Source organism: Phocoena sinus, chromosome 19, assembly GCF_008692025.1.
Source record: "Phocoena sinus isolate mPhoSin1 chromosome 19, mPhoSin1.pri, whole genome shotgun sequence".
NCBI lineage: Eukaryota > Metazoa > Chordata > Mammalia > Artiodactyla > Phocoenidae > Phocoena > Phocoena sinus.
This window is the reverse complement of record NC_045781.1, coordinates 46857912-46881741: the sequence shown is the minus strand read 5'-3', so window position 1 is coordinate 46881741 and position 23830 is coordinate 46857912. Positions and strand designations below refer to the sequence as shown.

Genomic DNA, 23830 nt, shown 5'->3' with positions numbered 1-23830 from the left:
TGACTTTTATATGCACTGAGAAACCAAAATATTCATGTGACTTGCTTTATTGCAGTGATCTGGAACTGAATTAAAGAATCACAGAGAATTTCTCATCAGAAACTATACAAGCTGGAAGACAATGTAGTGACATCTTTAAAGTGCTTTAAAAAAGAAAAAAAAAAAAGGAAAGAAAAAACTACCAATCCAGTATTCTATACCCAGAAAATACATCTTTCAAAAAATAAAAGTGAAAATAAAAACCTTTTCAAACAAACAAAAACAGAAAATTCATTCCCAGTAGACCTGTACTACAAGAAATATTTAAAGAAGTTCTTCAGGTAGAAGGAATATGATAAGAGACAGAAATGTGGATCTACACAAAGAAATAAAGATCTCTGGGAATGGTTAAAATGACGAGAAATATAAAAGACATTTTTTTCTTACTTTTAATCAATCTAAAAGATACTTGACTGTCTAAAGCAAAAAGAGTAGACAAGTTTTGTGAACTTATAGCATATGTACAATATATAACGATAATAGCACATAGATGAGATGATGAAATTGTTGATGGCAGTATATTGTTTTAAGGATCTTACATTACACACAAACAATAGACTATATTTAAAGGTTCACTGTGATTCACTCAAGAAGTTTATTTAAACCTTAGGGCAATCACAAAAAAATTTAAAGAGGTATAAACAATAACCAAATAGTGGAGAAAATATGGATTCATGAAAAACTACCACTAAATCCAAAAGCAGTCAGAAAAAGAGGAAAATAGGAACAAAGACCAGATGGGCCAAGTAGAAGAAAACTAGCAAGATGGTAGATTTTAACCCAACCATGTCAATAATTCATTGTACAAACACACCAATTAAATGACAAAGGTTGCCAAACTGGATAAAAAAGACCAAACTACGTGCTGTCTAAAAAGCAATGTGTTTGGGACTTCCCTGGTGGCACAGTAGTTAAGAATCTGGCTGCCAATGCAGGGGACATGGGTTCGATCCCTGGTCCGGGAAGATCCCACATGTCCCGGAGCAACCAAGCCTGTGTGCCACAACTACTGAGCCTGTGCTCTAGAGTCCGCACACCACAACTATTGAGCCCACATGCCACAACTACTGAAGCCCGCATGCCTAGAGCCCGTGCCCTGAAGCAAGAGAAGCCACTGCAATGAGAAGCCCACACACTGCAATGAAGAGTAGCCCCTTCTTGCTGCAACTAGAGAAAGCCCGCACGCAGCAACGAAGACCCAACACAGCTAAAAATAAATAAAATAAAGCAATGTGTTTTAAATATAAAATCATAGTGATGAAATAAAATTTTAAGGCAGAACAAGAAATTTAAACATAAAATTCTGTCCTTTGGGCCTCCTCCCTCTCTGTTTAGTGTGCAACATCCAGCCGCATTACACATTAACCAGGCCTTCTCAAAGATGGGAATGCCTACTCAACCACAAAGATCTTTTTTTCTTTCTTCTGATGCTAGCAATGTAACTTCTTAAAAGATTAACATTCTTTCTCAACTCTGTAAGGGGGTCATGATGAACTTGCTGCTCGCTTGTAAGTGCTTACCTGGACTACTGTATATTGGTGAACTTTATGTCAGTACGTCATTTTGATGTATGATCCTTTGTCTCAAAAAATGTGTATGACTGTGCCTTCAACTTCTAACAGGCAGGACAGTACTCAGAGCTTCTTAGAGTCTGTCTCCCACATTACAATCCTCAGGCTGGCTCAAATAAAATTCTCTTCCTTCTTGATTGTTAATTGAATTTTCAATAATAGCTAGATCAAAAGTAAAAGGATAAAAAAAGATTTTCCTTGGGACTTCCCTGGCAGTCCAGGGGTTAAGACTCCACGCTTCCAATGCAGGGGGCACAGGTTTCATCACTGGTTGGGGAACTAAGATCCTGCATGATGCAAGGCACAGCCAAAATAAGAGGAAATAAAATAAAAAATTATATTCCTTGCATACACTAATCAAAAGAAAGCTGGACTGATTAATATCAAGCTAAGTAGACTTAATAAAAAATATTACCAGAGATAAAGTGTGATATTACATGTCACTGTGCTAAATGACACATGATAAATGTATCAAATCACCAGAACATATAACAATCCTAAATGTATATGCACAAAAGAACTTCAAAATACAAGAAGCAAAAGTTGATAAAAGTGAAATAAATAGATAAATCACAATTATAGCTTGAGACTTCAATATTCTTTTCTCAGTAGGTGACAAGAGAGGTAGATAAAAAAACCAGTAAGGATACAGAAGAACTCAACCACACTATCAACCACCCTGACCCATTTAAGTACTGACAGAAAACTCTACCACCAACACAGCACAACTGTCATTAAAGTGCATAGAAAACATTCCCAGGGACTTCCCCTGGTGGTCCGGTGGTTAAGACTCCACACTCCCAATGCAGGGAGCCCAGGTTCAATTCCTGGTCAGGGAACTAGAGCCTGCTATGGCACAAGAAAGAGCCCACATGCCACAACTAAAAAGATCCTGCATGCAGCAACGAAGACCCGGCACAGCCAAATAAATAAATATTTTTTTTAAATCCCCAAGGTAGATCATATCCTTACCCATGAAACAAATCTCAAGTTTTAAAGAACTGAAATACATAACAAAGTATATTCTTTGACCAAAACAGAATTAAACTAGAAATCAATAACAGAAAGAGATGTAGAAAATCCCCTAATGTTTGGAAATTAAATAACAAATTCTAAATAACCAATGGGTGAAAAGGAAGTCACAAGGGAAGTTTTTAAAAAACAAGCAAACACAGAATTGAATGGAAATGAAAACAAAACATACCAGAATTTGAGGGATTGCAGCTAAAGCAGTATTTAGAGGACAGTATTTAAAGGACATTTATAGCATTAAAACCAATGTCAAGGGACTTCCCTGATGGCGCAGTGGTTAGGAATCACCTGCCAATGCAGGGGACACGGGTTCGAGCCCTGGTCCCAGGAAGATCCCACATGCTGCAGAGCAACTGGGCCTGTGTGCCACAATTGCTGAGCCTGCACTCTAGAGCCCACGAGCCACGACTGCTGAGCCCATGTGCCACAGCTGCTGAGGGCCCGCACGCCTGGAGCCAGTCTCCGCAACAAGGGGGGCCACTGCAATTGAGAGGACTGTGCACGTCAGAGTAGCCCCCTGCTCGCGTCAACTGGAGAAAACCCACAAACAGCAACGAAGACCCAACGCAGCCAAAAAAAAACCAATGTCAAGAATAATTGAGACGTTACTACAGATGCTACAGACATTAAAAAGTTATTCTTTCACAAAAAAATTGATAAACATTAGCTACGTTAATTAAGGAGAAAAAGGAGCAATCCCAAATACACAAAATAAGAAAAGTGGGAAATATCAACAAACTCAAGAGAAAAAGATGAAACTAATGGAAAAAAATTCCATCTTCAATAGCAATAAATTACTACATAAGAATAAAGTTACTAAAATGCAAATATTTACGAAAAACTTACAAAGTGCTGGCAAGAGGGAAAAATGAAAGAGGAACAAATGGGAAGGCCTACAGCAAGATCCAACATCATAAAGGTGTCCATTCTCCCTAATTAAATGCAATCATTAACTGGATCATAATAAAAGTACCAACAGGGCTTCCCTGGTGGCGCAGTGGTTGACAGTCCACCTGCTAATGCAGGGAACACGGGTTGAGCCCCAGTCTGGGAGGATCCCACATGCCCACGGAGGAACTGGGCCCGTGAGCCACAACTACTGAGCCTGCCGCGTCTGGAGCCTGTGCTCCGCAACAAAAGAGGCCGCGATAGTGAGAGGCCCGCGCACCGCGATGAAGAGTGGCCCCGGCTTGCCACAACTAGAGAAAGCCCTTGCACAGAAACTAAGACGCAACACAGCAAAAAAATAAATTAATAAACTCCTACCTCCAACATCTTAAAAATAAAAGTCCAAACAAATTTCTTTAAAATATAACTTATTTAAAGTACCAGTGGGAATTATTAGTAAAACTTGTATAATCTCAAAGTAGTGAAGGCTTTTGGGTGTCATAAAAAGGAAGAGCAGTAAATTCAACCATAAATTCAAAACGCCTCCATGGCAAAAACCACCAATGAGCAAAATTAAAAGGCAAATGAAAAAGATTTCCCATTCATATGACAAAATACCAGCTGGCTGTGTGACCTTGGGTAAATCACTTCACCAGAGCCTTCACTTTTCCTTCTGTTGAAACTGAGGAACTAAGCGAAGACACAGGGTAGGTGTGAGGATCTTCAGCTGAAAAGGCTCTTGCAAAGAGGTCACAGGTCTTACTCATTCAGCAATTTGCACATCAGGAAACTTGGGAAACCTTTCAAGCCTCCCTCCACGCCGCGAGGCCCTGGGCAGCCGCACGCGGCATTCGGGCGCTGCCAGGTGCGCCCGGCCCCGCCCCCAGCCTCGCCCTGCGCCCGCCCGCCCGCCGGTTTCAGGACCTGCTGCCGCGCGGCCGAAGACCTTCGCGGCGGGTCGGAGGCGCTTTGCCTGACAAAGGGAGGAAGGCTGGCCCTCGCCACCGCCCTCCCCTTCGGCCGTTCCCGCCCCCGCACGTCCGGCCAGGCGGGCCCAGCCGGTCCCGCGCCGAGGAGAGGGCCGGGCCGCCCCAGACACCACCCCGAGGGTCGCCGCCGCCTGCGGAGTCACCGAAGTTTGGGCTTCCACCCCACGCGGGCACGAGCCCATCCCTCATCTCCTTCCCCTCGGCCCCCAGACCCCGCGGAGCTGCCTGGCAGGCCCCCTCATACCTGGAGGGGCACAGCCTCCGCTCGTGGCTCAGTGCCAGGCCAGGTCACGGCGCGGGGCGGCTAAAACGCGTGCAGACCGGAGCCCTGTCACCCACTCGCGGCGGGAGGTGGGGGAAGGGCGGCCACCGGCGCGCTCGCAGCATTGCACATGCGCAGATGCAGGGGCTGCTTGCCGTCCCAGGGTCCTCCGAGTGGGTGGTCCATCGAACTTCGGGACTACATTTCCCATAAGCCCGCAGGGCCTCACCGTAGGGACTCTCAGGAAAGTCTTCACCTTGTTTAGCCGGTCGGATGAGCGCTGACCAAGATAATCCCTTGGCCTGGACTTCACTTCCACCAGAGCGGTTTATGAGTTATAACCACTACCTACCCCAAAATACAAATCCTTGGCTTTTAAAGATTACACAGGTAATCTATGGTAACAGCATTTAAATTAGAAAGTATGTATAAAATAAAACAAATATTACCCATAATCTCACTTTTCAAAGATAACTATTGTAACATTAAGTTCACACCTTTCTGATATTTTTAAATAATAAAATCTGCCATAAAGATACCATGTGCTGCAAATTTTTTTTTAAGTTTTAGGTTTACAGTAAAATATGAGGGAGAGCAGATGTTCATCTATGAGGAACATAGAGTTCCACTATACCACCTGCACCCCCACATGCATGGCCTCCTCCACTATCAACCTCCAGTACCACAGTGGTACATTTGCTACGATCAAACGTACACTGGACAAATCACCCGAAGTCCATAGTTTACACTAGGGTTCACTCTGGGTGTTAAACATTCTATGGGTTTTGGCAAATATATACCTCTTTGGCAAATATATGATGGCATGTATCCACCACCATAGTATCATACAGAATAGTTTCACTGCCCACAAAATCCCCTGTGCTTCGTCTATTCATCCTTCCCTCCTTCTCCTTGAGTCCCTGAAAGTCACTGACCTTTTTACTGTACTCCTAGGATTGTTACCAAGTCCAAGCTGCACCGCAGGCCAATAAATCAAGAGACGTTCTTGGGGCAAGAAATAGCGACTTAACCCAGAAAACCAGCAGACCGAGAAGAAGATGAATGTGTGTCCCAAAGAACCATCTTGCCTGAGTTAGAACTCAGACTTCTTTTACACTAAAAAAAGGGAGGGAGTAGGGTCAAACACTTCCTGGTTCCCCTCAGCCTCTGGAGGGTTTATGTTAATTTCTTCTTCTTGCAGTCATTCACAGGTGGGCCCGGTCAAGATGTTTCCTGTGAGCTGAAGAAAGGTATTTTAGCTTAATACACATTACCTGGGAGGCAGAGGTTCCCAGAAATGATCTATTATGTCTAATTTAAGCTTATAGGCAACATCCCTTTAGTGATTAACTTGTAATAGAATACGAAATTTCTTCCCTATTACACTTTCGCCTTTCCAGAATGTAACATAGTTGGAATCATTCAGTATGTAGCCTTTTCAGATTGGTTTCTTTCACTTAGTAATATGCACTTAAAGTTCCTCCATGTCTTTTCATGGCTTGATAGATCGTTCTTTTTAGCACTGAATAATATTCCATTGTATGCATGTACCACCACTTATTTATCCATTCAGCAATTGAAGGACATCTTCGTTGCTTCCAAGTTTTGACAGTTATGAATAAAGCTGCTATAAGCATCCCTGTGCAGTGTTTTGTGTGGAAATAAAGTAAGTTTCTCATTTGTATAAATATCAAGGAACACAACTGTCAGAATTTTATGATGAGAATATATTTAGTTTTGTAGAAACTGCCATACTGTCTTCCAAAATGGCTGTACCATTTTGCATTCCCACCAGCAATGAATGAGAGTTCCTGTTGCTCCACACCCCTGTCAGCATTTGGTGTTGTCAGTGTTGTGGATTTTGGCCATTCTAATAGGTGTGTAATGGTAGCAACTAGTTTTTAATTAAAACAACATATAGTCTCAAAAAGCTACTGTTACTGAACCAAACTTGGGTCTGTATGCAAACAGTGAAGCCAGTCTATTGATACCAGGCTGTGGTGAAGGAAAGTGCAGGGTTTATTGCAAGGCCAAGCAAGGAGTAGAGGCAAATAATGCTTAAAACACTGGAATTCCCCAATGGCTTTTAGGGAAAGATTTTAAAGATAGGGTGAGGGAGAGGATTGTGGGGTGTGGAGTAATCAGCTCATGGACATCCTTATGATTGGATTGGTGGCGAGGTAATCAGGAGTCAACATCATCAACCTTCTGGTTTCAACCAGTTTGGGGTCTATGTGCTTGTAGTCAACATGTAGTTAACTTCTTCCACCTGGCAGAGGTTTCAGGATTTGCAAAATAGCTCAAGGATATGGTTCAAAATGTTATCTATAGCCCTTGAGAAGGAACTAAAGGTCCTTGAGTTTGTTTAGTGGCCGAACAATTATTATTTTGCCTTGCTTGTATAAGCAAGTTTGGGGTTTCAACCAGTTTGGGGTCTATGTGCTTGTAGTCAACATGTAGTTAACTTCTTCCACCTGGCAGAGGTTTCAGGATTTGCAAAATAGCTCAAGGATATGGTTCAAAATGTTATCTATAGCCCTTGAGAAGGAACTAAAGGTCCTTGAGTTTGTTTAGTGGCCGAACAATTATTATTTTGCCTTGCTTGACTGTTTTTCTTTGTTTTTGTATTTTCTCACTTCTCTGATTAAATTTGCTCTTTGGAACTTGGGGAAGGCCTACAAGGCTAAAGTTTTCTACAAACAAGAGGCAGGCAGAGGACATTGGTGGGGGCAGTTCTCTCCTGGGAAGACCCTATCATAGGGTTCTGCTCAGATATATTACTTGTACATCAATGTTCATAGCAGCACTATTCACTACAGCAAAAAGATGGAAACAGCCTTAGTGCCCATCAACAGAAGAATGGATAAATAAAATGTGGTATACACATATAGTGGAATATTATTCAGTCAAAAAAAGAATGAAGTTCTGGTACATGCTACCACATGGATGAACCTTGAAAATACAAATGAAATAAGCCACATACAAAAGGACAAATATTGTAGGATTCTGCTTACATAAAGTATCTAGAATAGGCAAATTCATAGACAGAAAGTAGAGATTGCTGGGGACAAGAGTGGGGGAAGGCATGGGAGTTACTGTTTAATGGGTAGGGAGCTTCTATTTGGGATGATGAAAAAGTTCTGAAAAGAGATGATGGTGATGGACAAACAACACTGTGAATGTGCTTAACACCACTGAATTGGATACTTAAAAATGGTAAATTTCATATTATATATATTTTACCAGAATTTTAAAAAATAATAAGCTGGGTTGAAGTGATTGTTGCATAACTCTGTAAATTACTAAAACTCAAAGTCTTAGCAAGGTATTTCTGTTATTTATTGTTTGTACCCTTTTGATTATTTTTTGTTTGATGGAATAATTCCATACTTCATCAGAAAGAAAAACAGAACACTCAGGATATTTTTTTAAAAGAGAGACTAATAACTATTAGATATAAAAATGTATTACAAAGCTAAAACATGAAACTTTTTAGTACTGCTCCAGAAAAAAAAAAAGACTCAAGTGTATATACTAATTTAGTGTCTGTTTTCACAGCACTTGTGAAAGATTGGAATTTTCTATGATTGTTCTTGGGCAACTAATTAACAATTTGGAGGAAAAAAATGTTAGACTCCTAAGACTGCATATTAGGACAATTAAGTATAAGCCGGATTCACGATTTAAATTTTAAAGTGAAAGTATCAAAGTAGTTGTAAAGAAATGATAAGGGAATGTTTTTTATATTCTTTGGGTGAGAAGCTATGACACCAAAGGCAGAAATCATCAAAGGAAATAACTGACAAATTCAACTATAGAGACAAATTTTGAAAAAAATGCTATAAACGAAGTGAAGACAAATAAGCTGGGCAAATATACGTGGTACATGAATGAAGAAAAAAGGGTAGTCTTAATTTATGAACTCCTCTTATATGTTAATTTAACCCCATTAAGAAAAATAAGCTCAGTATATGAAGAACCAATTAAAGATGAAATACACAGAATAAATTTATCAAAAATGTTTTCTCTCTACTCAAAATCAAAGAAAAGCTATTTGATAACATATGTAATATCATTTTTTTTTTTTTTTTTTTTTTTGCGGTACGCGGGCTTCTCACTGTTGTGGCCTCTCCCATTGCGGAGCACAGGCTCCAGACGGGCAGGCTCAGCGGCCATGGCTCACAGGCCTAGCCGCTCCGCGGCATGTGGGATCCTCCCAGACCGGGGCACGAACCCATGTCCCCTGCATCGGCAGGCGGACTCTCAACCACTGCGCCACCAGGGAAGCCCTGTAATATCATTTTGACCTGTAAGTTTGGCCAATGTTTAAAAGAGTAATGAGACCCAGGATTGGAACAACTTGGAAAAAAATTTTTATTCAATTCTGGTGGGACTATAGTACATAAAATCCTTCTGAAGTCCTCATTGTATCAAAAATGAAAAATTTTAAATTATCATAGATTTTAATCTTGTACAATGATGTATATACATGAATGTTCTCACATTACAGCTTATATCTGCAAAACACTGGAAACAGTCTAAAAATCTTTCAATAGATGTAATTAAGTTGATATGTAAATGGAATTTGGGGAGACATTGAAAATGATAATGTATACTAACTCCATGGGGGAGGTGTCTAATGAGTTGAGAAATGAAAAAATGTAGATCACACAAGAGTATGTAGAGTGTGATCCTATTTTTGTAAAACGTATGCATAAAGACTAAATACTGAAATGTACAAAAAGAAGAAATATACACTCTTCCCCCAATAAACACATACAAAATAAACTCCCTACTGCCTTATGCATAACAGCATAGAGTACTGTGTGCATGGACTGTTTCTGAAGACCGTGCAAAGTTCAAAACCACATTATTTTCTATTAATTTCCTCTTAGGAATAAAGGAAAGTATAGAGGATGTTTTTTAAAAAAACATATTGCATATTTTAATTTAAATGTTGCTTAAAATTTTTTTGACCTTCCACTAAGGTTTCACTCTCTTCTCAAATCAACTACCCAGCATGTCCTAGTGGTTGTTTGATCTTCCGAGCATGTTGTAACATTCACTTCCGTTCCAACAAGCACTGGCACCAACAGTAAGTACATGCTGTATGGCACTGTTTATTGGATGTAAAGAGATTTTAACTGTTATAATAGTGACTGTTTAAAGTGGAGCAAATATCCCAAACCTCATAAATAACAGGTGGTGAGCTCATAGATATTGACAAAAAATTTTATTTTTGTTTACGTGCTCAAATGACATTCCATGGATCATAGACCCTAGATCATATGATTTTATCAAAGAACTTGTATACTCTGTTATATTAAAATCCATTGGTCTTTCTTGTACTTTGAATGGATCATTTATCCAGGCATGATTTTGTAACATCCTGCCCTGGTCTTTGAAAAACACTGGCTTACTGAGTCATAAAGATCTTTGGGGGCTTCCCTGGTGGCGCAGTGGTTGAGAGTCCGCCTGCCAATGCAGGGGACGCGGGTTCGTGCCCCGGTCCGGGAGGATCCCACATGCCGCGGAGCGGCTGGGCCCGTGGGCCATGGCCGCTGAGCCTGCGCGTCCGGAGCCTGTGCTCCGCAGCGGGAGAGGCCACAACAGTGAGAGGCCCGCGTACCGCAAAAAAAAAAAAAAAAAAGATCTTTGAAATGTTGATACATTTTATTACATAGTATCAAATGACCATAATAATATCACCACTGGTCTCATCAGAAAAGCTTTAATAAGTATTGGGAAGCAGAATCAGGTTTTTGCCAAAATTCAGATTTTTACCTGAAAGCTCCTTTTATCATTGGGCAAGAAATATAGTCACTTGTTTTCCTGGAAATGACAGCTCACTTCATTCCTTTTTGAGAAAATGTCTGCCAAACACCCAGCCTTTGTTTGACTGTCAGCCATTCAAGTAAAAACGTTTCATGAGAAAAGCAGCTAGTTCAGCTCACGACTCAACCGCACAAGTGGTTTTCCTGGAGACGTCTTGCTTCTGTGTGTGCAGCAGAAGTACTTTGTACGTGCTTCCCGTTTCATCAGAATATTAAAAAGACATGCGCTCAAAGGTTGAGACAATACAATTAATCATTTTTACTGCTCCATTAAGGTCATTCTTAAGTGAAACTGGCACTTCTTTCCTGCAATTGCATGAGAGTGCAGAAAGCAGTGACTGCCAGGGAATTCCCTGATGGTCCAGTGGTTAGGACTCTGTGCTTCCACTGCAGGGGGACATGGGTTCCATCCTTGGTTGGGGAACTACCTTGCAGGCCGCAGCGCTGCCAAAAGAAAAAAAATAGGTAGTGACTTCCAGTGCCGCTTGGTGCCACTGTCCGAATCCTGCTGTGGCACCAGCAAGCTCCCCCACCAACTGCTTTTGCACCGTCAGTGCAAATGTCAACTCAACGAAATAGGAAAATAATGCTGAAGTGTTATTATTAAAAGAGCCTTGACCTCCTGGATCCCATGCAAGGGTCTTGGAGACCCCAGGGGCCTGTGGATCACACTGTAAAGCACAGTCACTGTGCGCCATTATCACACCTAAAATATTTTAGAAGTTTCCTTAATAGTATTCAAATGTCCAGTTGTTCATATTTCCAAATTGTTTCCATGAACATTTCTTCAAATTTTAAAAACTCAAGATCCAAATGAATCCACATCCCACGATTAATGTCTTTTAATACATAGGTCCCCCCCTCCATATCTTTTTTTGTTTTTTTCTTTGCCATTTATAGGCTGAAAACACTGGATTGTCTATTCTGAAGAACTTCCACACAGTGTGGATTCTCCTGATCACCTTAAATTTTTATTATCAATTTTCTGTTACTTCATCTAGACTCAGAACCTGACAAGGTCAAGGTTTAAGAAGAATTTTTGGCCAAATACTAACAGCAATTCCTTACTCCTTGCCAGGTTTTAGAACAATTATTTTTCTGAGTGAGAGGTTCAGGTTTTTTCCCCAAACATCATTATTTTCTACTCCTTTATTCAGCATTCCTGCCATAAATGTTTGTCAAGCACCTGCTGGTGGCAGGCACTGTGCTTGGGCACAGCTGTGAGCGACACATAGCTCTCTCCCCTTATGAGCTTACATTCTACTTAGGGAGACAGGCAATAAACGATAAGTAAAACATAGAGCATGTCAGATGGAGTTCACTGCTAAGAGGGTCGTATCAGGAGTGTCTGGGTGTGTGTGCATTTATTTTTGTTGTTGTTGTTGTTTTTCTGGTACGCGGGCCTCTCACTGTTGTGGCCTCTCCCGTTGTGGAGCACAGGCTCCGGACGCGCAGGCCCAGCGGCCATGGCTCACGGGCCCAGCCGCTCTGCGGCATGTGGGATCTTCCCGGACCGGGACACGAACCCGTGTCTCCTGCATCGGCAGGCGGACTCTCAACCACTGCGCCACCAGGGAAGCCCATGTGTGTGCATTTTTGAGTAGAATGGCTAGAGAAGACTTTACTCAGCAGGTGAGGTTTGAGCCAAGACTCCATAATCACCCATTAGGCTCCATAATCCCTATAATCATGATTCCAAGACTCCATACCAGTGGATGTTCCTTTCCTTGTATTATTTCCAGTGTCTGACAATACCACTCCATCTGGTCACCAATTTCTCCCAGCCAGTCGACCTACCTCCCTCTTTTATATACCTGAGATGATGGAAAGGAATGATATCTAATCACAGCCTTTCCCTCCTCATTTAGGGCTCTGAGAAGTGGCCTCTTTTTTTTTTTTTCATGGCAAAATTACACGGACTTCCCTGGTGGTCTAGTGGTTAAGACTCTGTGCTACCAACACAGGGGGCCCGGGTTCGATCCCTGGTCAGGGAACTAGATCCCACGTGACGCAACTAAGAGCCCGCATGCTACAACTAAAGGGCCCACATGCTGCAACTAAAAAAAAAAAAAAAAAAGATCCCATGTGCCACAATGAAGATCCCGTGTGCTGCAACTAAGACCTGGCGTGAAACAAAAAATAAATATTTAAAAACCAAAACAAAATTACAAAGTAGGGAGCCTGCAAAAATTCTCCTTATTTGGAGCAAAGTGAATATCTCATGCTATCTTTCCTTTGTTTTTAACATAAATTAACTCTGGAGAACGGAACCAACCTGAACCTTGAAAATTTTAGTTATCTTAACTGAGTGTTTGACAAGGCCGTCTTTCACCTCAGTGAATGAAGCGATCTTACATGGTTAATGGCTTAGAAGTCTTCATCAAGGATCCTCCGGGCATATAAGGACTGTCTCATTTATTGAGGCCTTTCCAGCACTGTGCTTGGTATAGATGAGGAATGAATGAATGACTGGGGCAAGTAGTAACGACGCTTGAAACCCAACTACTATCAGTATCATGCAGTTCTGTAGTCCTGTCCACCTGAGTGTACCAAGTGCTGCCTACGCATCCTGCATCCTGCTGGAGTGGGTAGCTTCCAGCATCATCTACCTTTTCAGGGCTGCCCACCTCAGTGGAATGGTGGTGGCCCCGCATAACACCAGGGTAGGTTGCTGCTCCTTCAGTTCTTCTTTCCTACTAGCCGGATCTTGGGACTGCAAAGAACTCCAGCTAGTTCCTTGCTATATCTCGTCCTTGTGGAGAGACACCTAAAGAATATCCTATTTATCCCACCTTGGGGAAAAAAAAATCATAGTCATTTGGAATCAGGTTTATTACTGGGTGCATTGTTTTTTATAGAGAATTTAGAGATAATTTCATACAAGTCAGAAAGATGTGGGTTTGAGTATTATTGGACAAAGTATTATTACAAAATAAAGCAACTGCATCAAAGCTTCCCCTATTTTATGAGTAGATCCATAAATAGAATAGATCGGGAGTCTATTGGTCCAAATACCTGTTTACAAACGGAAAAACAAAAGCCTGGAGAAGCTAACAAGTTTTAATTCTGAAAAAGATAATCTGTCTATGGCTCCAAAATGATAATATGACTGTTTTCGGGGGTCCCACAGACCATGCTCAGGTTCAATTTTTCCTTAGAAGGACTCAGAACTCAGCAAGCTGCTGCACTCATGGTTACAGTTTGCTGCAGTGAAAGGACACAGATTAAAATCAGCAATGGAAAAACGCACAAAGGCCAAGGTCCTCGAGATACCAGGCACAAGATTCCATCTGTCCTCCCTCAGTGGTGTCATACGTACAGCACTTGATTCTCCCAGCAATGGTATGTGACATCACACATGGAATATTGCTAACCAGAAGCTCAGCCAAGCCTTGGTGTCCAGGGTCTTTATTGCAGATTGGTGCTATGGGCATGTCTGACTGCCCACACAGCTGACCTTAGTCTCCAGCCCCTCCCCAGGTCGAGCTGATACCATGTGGACCGAGGGCCCCAGCGTAAAGCATCTGGCTGGTTCAAGGTCTCCAGGTAAAGAAAAACACTCTTATCAGACAGGATATTCTACCAGCTTAGAGGTTAGAAGTTACCTCCCAAGGGCTGGGCAACAGTCAAGCCTTCCTTTGGAAGGTACAAGGTTTAGACAACCCACATTTGCTAAGTTAACCCTTTACTGCATAAGGCCCTACACTGCTTTTTTTATGCCATGGGAAATTGGTTTTGTATTTTGTTTTTCCAGGAAAGCAATCCTGAAGAACACTGAGGTGTTCTTCATACACAAGCTATCATTTCTTTGTGTCCAGCCGTGGGTCACATTTGCTAAATAGCTTGAAGGAAGTTTATTTCTGTATCAGAAGTAGTTGATATCTCAGTGGGATTTAGAGGTCATTATGGAAAAGGAGTGGCCTCAATTACCACTTGACTTTGCAGGTCTTCTTATCAGGAGGTGCAGTCTATTTCCCTGCCTCTTGAATTGAGGCTGGCTTTGTGACTTGCTTGGCTACAAAGCTATGAAAATGATATATTGGCCCTCACAGATTCCTGCTTTCTCTTAGAATGCTGTTGGAACATGAGAAACCACGTGGAAGGGAGCAAGTTGTCCTTCTGAGTCCCTTCTAGACCAGCCTACAGCCAGCTGACGCCCAGATATATGAGAAATTCCAACTGAGATCAGCAGAGCTGCCTACCCAACCCCCCAAATTAACCAAAAATGCACAAGTGAGACCAGCCAAGACCAGAAGAATCACCCAGCTGACCTATAGACTCATGAACAAGAATAAATGCTTACTGGACTTCGCTGGTTTTCCGGGGGTTAAGACTATGCTTCCAGGTTTGATCCCTGGTTGGGGGAATTCCACATGCGGCCAAAGAAAAAACAACAAAAAGAATAAATGACATGAATAATATCAATGTTTTCTTAGGTCAGTCTCCCAAGGCAATAGAAATAAATACAAAAATAAACAAATGGGACCTAATCAAACTTACAAGCTTTTGCAAAACAAAGGAAACCTTAAACAAAACAAAAAGACAACCTACAGAATGGGAGAAAATATTTGCAAAGGAAGAGAGACATGACAAGGGACTACTTTCTTTTCTCCTTTTTAAAATTATTATAATTCTTTTTAATTTTATTTTTTTTATACAGCAGGTTCTTATTAGTTATCTATTTTATGCATATTAGTGTATATATGTCAATCCCAGTCTCCCAGTTCATCCCACCACCACCACCCCCTGCCCCTTCTTTCCCCCCTTGGTGTCCATACATTTGTTCACTACAACTGTGTCTCTATTTCTGCCTTGGAAACTGGTTCATCTATACCATTTTTCTAGATTCCACATATATGTGTTAATATACGATATCTGTTTTTCTCTTTCTGACTTACTTCACTCTGTATGACAGTCTCTAGGCCCATCCACATCTCTACAAATGACCCAATTTCGTTCCTTTTTACGGCTGAGTAATATTCCATTGTATACATGTACCACATCTTCTTTATCCGTGGGATTACTTTCCAAAATATATGAACAGCTCATGCAGCTCTATATCAAAAAAACAAACAACCCTATCAAAGAATGGGCAGATCTAAATAGACATTTCTCCAAAGAAGACATACAGATGGCCAAAAAGCACATGAAAAGATGCTCAACATCACTAATTATCAGAGAAATGCAAATTAAAACTACAATGAGGTATCACCTCACACCAGTCAGCATGGCCATCATTAAAATATCTACAAACAATAAATGCTGGAGAGGATATAGAGAAAAGGGAACCCTCCTACACTGTTGGTGGGAACGTAAATTGGTGCAGCCACTGTGGAAAACAGTATGGACATTCCTCAGAAAACTAAAAATAGAGTTGCCATATGATCCAGCAATCCCACTCCTGGGCATATAACCAGACAAAACTATAATTCAAAAAGATGCACACACCACTATGTTCATAGCAGCACTATTCACAATAGCCAAGACATGGAAACAACCTAAATGTCCATTGACAGATGGATGGATAAAGAAGATGTGGGGGACTTCCCTGGTGGCTCAGTGGTGAAGAATCCACCTGCCATTGCAGGGGACACGGGTTCGAGCCCTGGTCCGGGAAGATCCCACACACCGTAGAGCAACTAAGCCCGTGCACCACAACTACTGAGCCTGTGCTCTAGAGCTCGCTTGCCACAACTACTGAAGCCCACACACCTAGAGCCCATGCTCCATAACAAGAGAAGCCACTGCAGTGAGAAGCCTGTGCACCTCAACAAAGAGTAGCCCAGCTTGCCGCAACTAGAGAAGGCCACACACAGCAATGAAGACCGAACACAGCGAAAAATTAAAATTAAAATTAAAATTAAAAAATCTAAAGAAAAAAAAGATGTGGTACATATTTAGAATGGAATACTACTCAGCCATAAAAAAGAATGAAATAATTCTATTTGCAGTAACATGGATGGACTTACCTAGAGACTATTATACTAACTGAAGTAAGTCTAAAATATGACACAAATGAAACTATCTATGAAACAAAAACAGAATCACAAAACATAGAGAACAGACGTGGTTGCCAAGGGAAAAGGGGGCTGGGGGAAGGATGGAGTGGGAGGTTGGGGTTAGCAGATGTGAACTTTTATATATAGAATGGATAAATAACAAGGTCCTACTGCATAGCACAGAGAACTATATTCAATATCCTGTGATAAACCATAATGGAAATGAATGTTTTAAAAATAGAGGGCTTCCCTGGTGGTACAGTGGTTAAGAATCCACCTGCCAATGCAGAGGACACAGGTTCGAGCCCTGGTTCGGGAAGATCCCACATGCCATGGAGCAACTAAGCCCGTGTGCCACAACTACTGAGCCCGCGAGCCACAACTACTGAGCCCGCGAGCCACAACTACTGAGCCCGCGTGCCTAGAGCCCATGCTCCGCAACAAGACAAGCCACCGCAATGAGAAGCCCGCACACCACAACAAAGAGTAGCCCCCACTCACCGCAACTAGAGAAAGCCCACATCCAGCAACGAAGACCCAATGCAGCCAAAAAAGAGTTTAAAAATAGAATGTATATATATATGTATAACTGAATCACTTTGCTGTATAGCAGTAATTAATGCAACATTGTAAATCAACTATACTTCAATTTTAAAAAAAGAGATAAAAAAAAGAATAAATGTTTATTGTTTTATGCCACGGAGTTTTAGGTGCTTGTTAAACTACAGCAATAGCTAACTGATACAGTGGGGTAGTAAATGGAGGAACAAAAGTACTTTTTGAAATAAAAGTGTATTAACATAAATCAGAGAACTGTCGACCAAACATTTCTGGTTCTAAGGAACGTGGCAATGAAGCCTCAGCAATACTTGTTCTTTAGTTAAAAAAAAAAAAGGGGGTCTTTCATCATTTTACTTGTCTACTAGATCTTTAAAAATTTTTTATTAAAAAAATTGTTTTGAGTGTAAGAACACTTAAAATGAGATCTACCCACTTAACAGATTTTTAAGTGCACTGTGTACTTATACACAAGCACAGTGCTGTACAGTAGATTTCTAGAATTTATTCATTTCACGTAACAGAAATTTTATACCTGTGATTAGCAATCTACTGGATCAACACATTAATTCAAAAAATGCCGTTTTCTTCTAATACTTTTATGATTTCATTTATTTACATTTAAATATTTTATCTCTTTGGTATTTACCTTGGATACGGATCCAATTTTATTTTTCTCCCTGATAACATGTGTTAGTAAGTCCATTTTTACTACACGGACTTGAGGTGCCACTTTCGTCATACATAAAATATTTGCGTGTATTTGGTTATATTTCTGAACTTTCTATTCTGTTCCATTAGTCTTTCTGTCTATTCATGCAACAATACCACACTTTTCATTATTGTGTCTTTTGGTACGTTTAGTTATCTACTAGGATCCAATCCCCCCTCATTAATCCCCTTTTTTATTTATATTTTTATTAATAGATCTAATTTTTTCAGAAAAGTTTTATATTTACCAAATACTGAGCAGATAGCAGAGTTCCAAATATGCCCCCACAAGAGTGCACAGTTTCCATCTACTTTTTTTTTTTTTTTTTTTTTGGCTGCGTTGGGTCTTCACTGCTGCGCGGGCTTTCTCTAGTTGTGGCAAGCAGGAGCTATTCCTTGTTGCATTGTGCGGGCTTCTCATTGCGGTGGCTTCTCTTGTTGTAGAGCATTGGCTCTAGGTGCATGGGCTCAGTAGTTGTGGCTCACAGGCTCAGCAGTTGTGGTGCACGGGCTTAGTTGCTCCACAGCATGTGGGATCTTCCTGGACCAGGGATTGAATCCGTGTCCCCCAAATTGGCAGGCAGATTCTTAACCACTTCACCACCAGGGAAGTCCCTATTTTTTTTTTTAAGATTTTTTTGATATGGACCATTTTTAAAGTCTTTATTGAATTTGTTACAATATTGCTTCTGTTATGTTGTGGTTTTTTGGCCGTGAGGCATGTGGGACCTTAGCTCCCTGACCAGGGATCAAACCCACACCCCCTGCACTGGAAGGCAAAGTCTTAGCCACTGCACCTCCAGGGAAGTCCCTCCATCTATTATTAATTAACATCTTATATTAATTAGTATGGTTCATTTGTTATAATTAATGAGCCAACATTAGTATATTATTAACTAAGGTCCATAGTTTTCTCAGATTTTCTTAATTTTACTGAATGTCCTTTTTCTGTTCCCGGATTCCATCCAGGATGCTACATTACATTTAATCTTCATGTCCCCTTAGGCTCTGCTACAGACTGAATGTTTGTGTCCCCATAAAATTCATATATTGAAACCTAATCTCCAATGTGATGATATTTGGAGGTAGGGCCTTTGGGAGGTGATCAGGTCAGGAGGCCAGATCCCTCATGAATGTGATTAGTGTTATAAAACGGACCCCAGAAATCTCTCTTGCCCCTTCCACCATGTGAGGACTTAGCAAGAAGACAGCTGTCTAGGAACCAGGAAGCAGTTCTTATCAGACACCAGATCTGCCGAAGCCTTAATCTTGGACGTCCTGGCTTCCAGAACTGTGAGAAATAAATATTATTTAAGCCAATAAATATTGTTCATGGGTTGCTGAAGTCCATTCAGCAGCCTGAATGGACTAAGGTGGGCTCTCCTTGGCTGTGGTTTTTCAGACTTCCCTTGTTTTCGATGACTTTGACAGTTTTGAGGAGTACTAGTCAGGCATTTTGTAGGATGCTCCTCTATTGGTGCATGTCTGGTGTTTCTGTCATGGTTAGACTGAGGTTATGGGCTTTGGGGAGGAAGACATCAGAGGTAAAAAGGACCATTTTTATCGTACCATATCAAGGGTATTATATTAGTTTCCTAGGGCTGTTGTAACGAAGCATCACAAACCAAGTGACTTAAAACAACATAAATTTGTTTTTTCACAGTTCTGGAGGCTAGAAGTCTGAAATCAAGGTGTTGGCAAGGACATGCAGCATCCGAAACCCATAGTGGGGAATCCTTCCTTGCTTCGTCCCAGCTTCCTTGACTCACTTGAGCTGCAGCACCTCAACTGCTGCCTCCATGGTCACGTGACGTTTCTCTCCTCACGTGTCTGTGTCTCTTCGCCTCTTCTTATACGGACACCAGTCACATTGGACTAATGGCCAACCCTACTCTAGCAGGACCCTGTCTTAACTAATTACATCTGCAAAGACCCAATTTTCAAATAAAGTCCATTCTGAGGTCCTGAGAAGGACATGAATTTTGGGAGGATGCTATTCAACTCGGTACCGGTACATACCATCAATGTGGTTTTTGACTGTTGATGTTGACTTTGGTCATCTGGCTGAAGTAGCATTTGCCAGGTCTCTCCACTATAATGTGACCCTTTTTCTTTCCCCCTTTCCATACTGTACTTTGGAAGGAAGTCACTTGGAAAAGCCCACATTTAGGGAGTGGGAAGTTATGCTTCCTCCCTTGAGGGTGGTGTAGCTACATAATTTATTTGGAATTCTTCTGAATGGGAGACTTGTCTCTTTTCCCCATTTACTACTTTATTCAATCAATCCAGTTACACGTAAAGCTGCATCAGAAGTGTTAACTCGTACCCCTGTGGGAAACAACTTAACTGATTAGGGTACAGTGCTCATGAGCCATTCCTTTTGCCTTTAGTCTAATAAACTCCATTCATTTAGGTCAGCACCTGTTTCCCCCACCCTCTTCAGTGAGGTCATTTCATACATTTAGAAAGATAGAGTTAGACTATCTTGTCACAGTCTGCATTCTTTCCTGGGATCCGCCAATCTCCTAAATGATTTTTTTAGAAATTTGCCTGGGGACTTCCCTGGTGGTCCAGTGGGTAAGACTCTGTGTTCCCAATGCATGGGGCCCAGGTTTGATCCCTGGTGGGGGAACTAGATCCCACATGCATGCCACAACTAAGAGTTCGCATGCCGCAACTAACAAGCCTGCATGCCGCAACTAAAGATCCCGCATGCCACAACGAAGATCCTGCCTGCTGCAACTAAGACCTGGCACAGCCAAAATAAATAAATATTTAAAGAAAGAAAGAAATTTGCCTGCACTAAGGTTCACTTTTGGTGTTGTAAAGTTCTATAGGTTGTGAAAAATGCATAATGTCATGTATCCATCATTACAGTATCATACAGAATAGCTTTACCACCCTAAAAATCCCTTGTACTTCATTTATTCATCACCAGCCCCCTGGTCTCAAATCCCTGGCAACCACTGGTCTTTTTACTGCCTCCCTAGTTTTGTCTTTTCAGAATGTGACATGGTTGGAATCAGGGTGTAGTTTTTTCAGAATGACTTCTTTCACTTAGCAATGTATATTTAACGTTCCTCCATGTCTTTTTGTGACTTGACAGTTTATTTCTACTTTTAGGTGACAAATATTCCATTGTATGAATGGACTGCCGTTGCTTTACCCATCCACCTTTGGATGGACATTTTCGTTGTTTGGTTGTTGACATTTTAGTTTTTGGAGATTATGAAAGCTGCTATAAATATTTGTGTGCAGGCTTTTGTATGGACAGAAGCTTTCAACTCAATTGGGTAAGTACCTAGAAAGATGATTGCTGGATCATGTGGTAGGATTATGTTTAGCTTTGTAAGAAACTGTCAAACTGTCTTCCAACGTGACTGTACCATTTTGTACTCTCACCAGCAATGAATGAGAATTCCTGTTGCTCTGTGTCTTCATCAGTACTCGATGTCAGTTTTTAAAATTTTAGTCATCCTAATAGATGTGTAGTGTCATCTTGTTTTGTTTTAATTTGCAATTCTGTGATGACATATGATATTGAGCACCTTTTCATATGCTTATTTGCTATCAGTATATCTTCTTTGGAGAAATGCCTGTTCAGACCTTTTGCCCGTTTTTATTTTTATTTATTTATTTTTTTGCAGTATGTGGGCCTCTCACTGTTGTGGCCTCTCCCGTTGCGGAGCACAGGCTCCAGACCTGCAGGCTCAGCAGCCATGGCTCACGGGCCCAGCCGCTCTGCGGCACGTGAGATCTTCCCGGACCGGGGCACGAACCCATGTCCCCTGCATCGGCAGGCGGACTCGCAACCACTGCGCCACCAGAGAAGCCCAGACCTTTTGCCCATTTTTAAATCAGGTTGTTTGTTTTCTTATTGTTGAGTTTCTTTTTTTTAATAGATCTTTATTGGAGTATAATTGCTTCACAAAACCGTGTTAGTTTCTGTTGCACAACAAAGCGAATCAGTCATATGCATATACATGTCCTCATATCCCCTCTCTCTTGAGCCTCCCTCCCATCCTCCCTATCCCACCCCTCTTGGTCATCGCAAAGCACTGAGCCGATCTCTCTGTGCTATGCGGCTGCTTCTCACCAGCCAACTATTTTACATTAGGTAGTGTATATATGTCGATGCTACTCTCACTTCGCCCCAGCTTCGCCCTCCCACCCCATGTCATCAAGTCCATTCTCTATGTCTACCTCTTTATTCCTGCCCTGCAACTAGGTTCATCAGTACGATTTTTTTTCTTTTTTTTTAGATTCCATATATATGCGTTAGCATACGGTATTTGTTTTTCTCTTTCTGACTTACTTCATTCGGTATGACAGACTCTAGGTCCATTCACCTTACTACAAATAACTCAATTTCATTTCTTTTTATGGCTGAGTAATATTCCATTGCATATATGTGCCACATCTTATTTATCCATTTATCTGTCGATGGACATTTAGGTTGGTTCCATGTCCTGGCTAATGTAAATAGTGCTGCAATGAACATTGTGGTGCATGTCTCTTTTTAAATTATGGTTTTCTCAGGGTATATGCCCAGTAGTGAGATTGCTGGGTTATATTGTAGTTCTATTTTTAGTTTTTTAAGGAACCCCCATACTGTTTTCCCTAGTGGTTGTATCAGTTTACATTCCTACCAACAGTGTAGGAGGGTTCCCTTTTCATCACACCCTTTCCAGCATTTATTGTTTCTAGCTCTTTTGATAATGGCCATTATGACCAGTGTGAGGTTATACCTCATTGTAGTTTTGATTTGTATTTCTCTAATAATTAGTGATGTTGAGTATCTTTTCATGTGCCTCTTGGCCAACTGTATGTCTTCTTTGGTGAAATGTCTATTTAGGTCTTCTGCCCATTTTTTAACTGGATTGTTTGTTTTTATGATATTGAGCTCCATGAGCTGTTTGTATATTTTGGAGATTAATCCTTTGTCTGTTGTTTCATTTGCAAATATTTTCTCCCATTCTGAGGGTTGTCTTTTTGTCTTGTTTATAGTTACCTTTGCTGTGCAAAAGCTTAATTAAGTCCCATTTCTTTATTTTTGTTTTTATTTCTGTTACTCTAGGAGGTGGGTCAAAAAAGATCTTGCTGTGGTTTATGTCAAAGAGTGTTTTTCCCTAAAAGTTTTATAGTGTCTGGTCTTACATTTAGGTCTTTAATCCATTTGGAGTTTATTTTTGTGTATGGTGTTAGGGAGTGTTCTAATTTCATTCTTTTACATGTAGCTGTCCAGTTTTCCCAGCACCACTTATTGAAGAGGCTGTCTTTTCTCCATTGTATATTCTTGCCTCCTTTGTCATAAATTAGGTGCCCATTTGTGCATGGGTTTATCTCTGGGCATTTTATCCTGTTCCATTGTTCTATATTTCTGTTTTTGTGCCGGTACCATACTGTCTTGATTACTGTAGCTTTGTGGTATAATTTGAAGTCAGGGAACCTGATTCCTCCAACTCCATTTTTCGTTCTCAAGATTGCTTTGGCTATTCGGGTCTTTCCATATGAATTGTAAGATTTTTTTGTTCTAATTCTGTGAAGAATGCCATTGGTAGTTTGATAGGGATTGCATTGAATCTGTAGATTGCTTTGGGCAGTATAGTCATTTTCACAATATTGATTCTTCCAATCCAAGAACATGGTATATTTCTCCATCTGTTTATGTCATCTTTGATTTCTTTCCTCAGTGTTTTATAGTTTTCTGAATACAAGTCTTTCACCTCCTTAGGCAGGTTTACTCCTAGGTATTTTATTCTTTTTGTTGCAATGGTAAATGGGAGTGTTTCCTTAATTTCTCTTTCTGATTTTCGTTGTTGGTGTATAGGAATGCCAGAGATTTCTGTGCATTAATTTTGTATACTGCAACCTTACCAAATTCATTGATTAATTCTAGTTTTCTGGTGGCAACTTTAGGATTTTCTATGTATAGTATCATGTCATC

At 40.9% G+C, this 23830-nt stretch overlaps 1 protein-coding gene and 1 non-coding gene across 6 annotated transcripts in view; one reads left to right on the top strand and one right to left on the bottom strand.

Moving 5' to 3' along the window:
* The window catches only part of ZFP1 (ZFP1 zinc finger protein), a 66556-nt gene that overhangs the window by 33270 nt on the left and 9456 nt on the right, over positions 1-23830 (bottom strand). The window contains exon 1 of one of the 5 annotated variants that reach the window (XR_004346781.1): positions 4764-4913. The exons of 2 other annotated variants lie outside the window; for them this stretch is intronic. The gene's annotated coding sequence lies outside the window, so the exon portion shown is untranslated. Of the gene's footprint in view, positions 1-4763; positions 4914-23830 lie in introns of those variants that run through there. 2 more of the 5 variants (XM_032611877.1, XM_032611880.1) reach the window with 2 other exon arrangements.
* On the top strand, positions 12537-12609 carry TRNAG-ACC. Its single transcript has one exon. It is a non-coding gene; the product is annotated as a tRNA-Gly (tRNA).